This window comes from Arachis ipaensis, chromosome B09 (genome assembly GCF_000816755.2).
Source record: "Arachis ipaensis cultivar K30076 chromosome B09, Araip1.1, whole genome shotgun sequence".
Classification (NCBI taxonomy): domain Eukaryota; kingdom Viridiplantae; phylum Streptophyta; class Magnoliopsida; order Fabales; family Fabaceae; genus Arachis; species Arachis ipaensis.
The window spans coordinates 73,413,322-73,416,441 of record NC_029793.2 but is presented as its reverse complement, the minus strand read 5'-3'; positions in this window follow the sequence as shown (position 1 = coordinate 73,416,441).

Below are 3,120 nucleotides of genomic sequence, written 5' to 3'. Positions count from 1 at the left end.
CTTCTTCTTCAATCTTTTCTCTTGAATTTTGTTAGAAAGCTTCTCGATCTAATTCCATTGAGTAGTTGTCTTGGGAAAGAAACTACTCATACTTGGAATCCTTCGGAGCCTTGGGAAAGGAATGGAGGATTCATGCTAGAGAAGCTTTCTCACAGTGGATTGGATTGGGGTTTGGATGGATATTGTGACATGTAATCCTACCAAATTGTGGTTCATGAAATTGTGTGGTATAATCAGTGATCAAGCATCATCTCTTCTTATGAACATTTAAACCAAGGGATTGGGAATTTGTTTGTTTTTAGAGAGCATTGGTGAGCCAAGGGATTGGGATCCAATCATATAAGATTGCCAAGCAAAATTCAATGAACGCATTGGTTGAGGAAGAGATAAACATATTTTGATTCGAAGATCTCAATATCTCATATAACCCAATGAATTCCCATTTCTGATTTCCACTTTCTTTTTACATTCTGCAACTCAATTCATGCAACCACCCCCACTCCCTTTTTAATTTTCAGCAATTTAGCTTCTGCTCTTTAATTCATGCAATTTAAGATTCCGCCATTTAAATTCCTTGTCATTTCAATTTCTTGTCATTTACGTTTCCCGCCAATTTTACATTCCGCAATTCTCATCTAAATCTTGATTCCGCTCAACTAGAACATACTTCTAATCCGAATTGCTCACTCAACCAATCCTTGTGGGATTCGACCTCACTCTATTGTGAGTTTTTACTTGACGATAACCGGTGCACTTGCCGGAAGGAATTTTGCCGATCGTGCAATTTCCTAAATCGTAGCATAACAAGTTTATGCGCATCACCTCCTTAGCATCAACTGTAGCATCCTGGACGGAGTTTTCCTTAATTATGGATTCCCATGGAAGTTCAGCATCTCCTAGGTCTTCAACCAACTCTTCTTCTTGAATAAAGACAGCTTCTTCTAATTGTTCTAGTACAAATTTATTCTCTGTCTTGTCCACTGGAGTTTCTGGTAGCTCCTTCATGCTACGCTCTTCATTAGGCTGTCCACATAGAGCTGTGGATGATCCTTGTGTTTTTGAGCGCCTAAAAGCCCATTGAATTATCGCTTGCTCCAGTTGTTGAATGGTTGTTTGAAATTTATTTACTGTTTCTCTTAGGCGAGCCTCTGCTTCTCGGGTTGCTGGACTTGGACATGATACAAAGGAAAGTGGTGGTGATTGGGAGTGATTGGATTGGTATTGGAGTAAGGAAGGATCATATGGTGGCGAATGGTGAAGAGAAGCTTGTGAGTGTGGTGGTTCAAGGTTATGTTGAAAGGATGGTTTATATACACGGGGTGGGACTTGTTGGTAGTTACAAGGTTGTCCACCATGTCTTTCAGCTGGGTATGCACTGTAGAGTGGTCTTTGTCCAGGATATCTCGGAGGGTGTTGCTGCCAAAAGGGTGGGAAGTTGGAGGTCCAACGTAGTTATCTCTCCCAACTATAATGAAAGTTGAATCTAAACTCCACTTGGTCAACCCTTACTAGGGCAAAGGAAAGTCAGGGGATTAATTAAATTGACCTTTGAATCCTATTTATTTCCTAAGAAAAGATTTGGATTACTTAAGTTCAGCTCAATTAGCAAGATAACGATCATCAGTTATGTTGAGTTTAATAACTGTTGAGTTACTGAATTCTTAACCAAGACCAAAAGGGAAAAAAGTAAAATTGCTGGAATAATAAAATGTCCTTAGATGGGAAGCAATGTTAACTTAAATCAAAGAGAACAATCATAAACTGAAAATACCTCAATTATCATTAATTCAAATAACAGTCTGCAACATGGAAGAATTCATAGATTCATTGATTAATTCAAGTGCTGGAATAAATAAAAATAAAAGGAAGCTAAAACAAAGAAACATAAAACCTGGATTGAGAGTCACTCTTAAAATAAGAAGAAATCCTAAATCCTAAGAGAGAGAGAGAGAGAGAGAGAGAGAGAGAGAGAGAAGATCTCCCTCTCAACTAAATCTAAATCATTGAAAAATAAAATATGCGAGCTCTCTCTTGAATGGGTGCACTCCCACACTTTATAACCTCTGGTCTATGCTGTCTGTACCTGGATCTGGGCCAAAAAGGGCTTCAGAAATCACTGGGGGCGTATTCTATAAATTCTGATACGTGGCCTCTGTCACGCGTCCGTGTGGGTCACGCGGTCGCGTCATTTGGAGCTTTTCCTTGCCACGCGGTCGCGTCAGTCACGCGTCCACGTCGTATGCGTTCTGCTTATGTCGCGCGATTGCGTCAGTCATGCGGCCGCGTCGCTGCATCTTCGCTTCTGGCACGCGATCGTGTCGTCCATGCGATCGCGTGAATACCAGTTTCCTTCAAAGCTCTGTTTTGCCTTCTCCTTCCATTTTGTATGTTTCCTTTTCCATCCTTTAAGTCATTCTGCCTTAGAAAATCTGAATCTACTCAACACACTAATCACGGCATCGAATGGAAATAAAGGTAATTAAAATAATTAATTTTTAAAGCTTAGGAAACATGTTTTTCACAATATGACATAATAAGGAAGGAAAAGTAAAACCATGCAATTAATGTGATTAAGTAGGTGAAGGATTGTATAAATCACTCAAATTAAGCACAAAAGAACTCATGAAATATGGGTTTATCAACCTCCTCCCACTTAAACACTAGCATGTCCTCATGCTAAATCCAAGGTAAATAATTAAGGTTAAAGTGATGGAATGTCATGCAATGCAACCTAATTTAAATGCAACTAACTAAATGAATGATGCATCATGCAACTCTAAATTATTCACTCATATATAAAGCTTACATGTAGCCAAGTTAATCCACATTCTCAAGGAGTCATGTATATATATATAGCCAACCCTTAAATAATAAAGCATTTTAGCAAATGAGATGGGAAAGAAAAACATTGTGCAAACTTGCAAAACAATTAGTAAATTAAGTACAGATATATGTTGATGAGTTATTGAACCCTCACTGGATTTTGTGTTTACTCTCTAGTCACTCAATATTTATTGGGTTAATCACTCTATTATTCTTTTTATCCTTACTTTCTACAGCTTTGTTCTTCATCTAACCAATCAACAATTATAGAATATAGTCATACCAAAAAGTCATGAG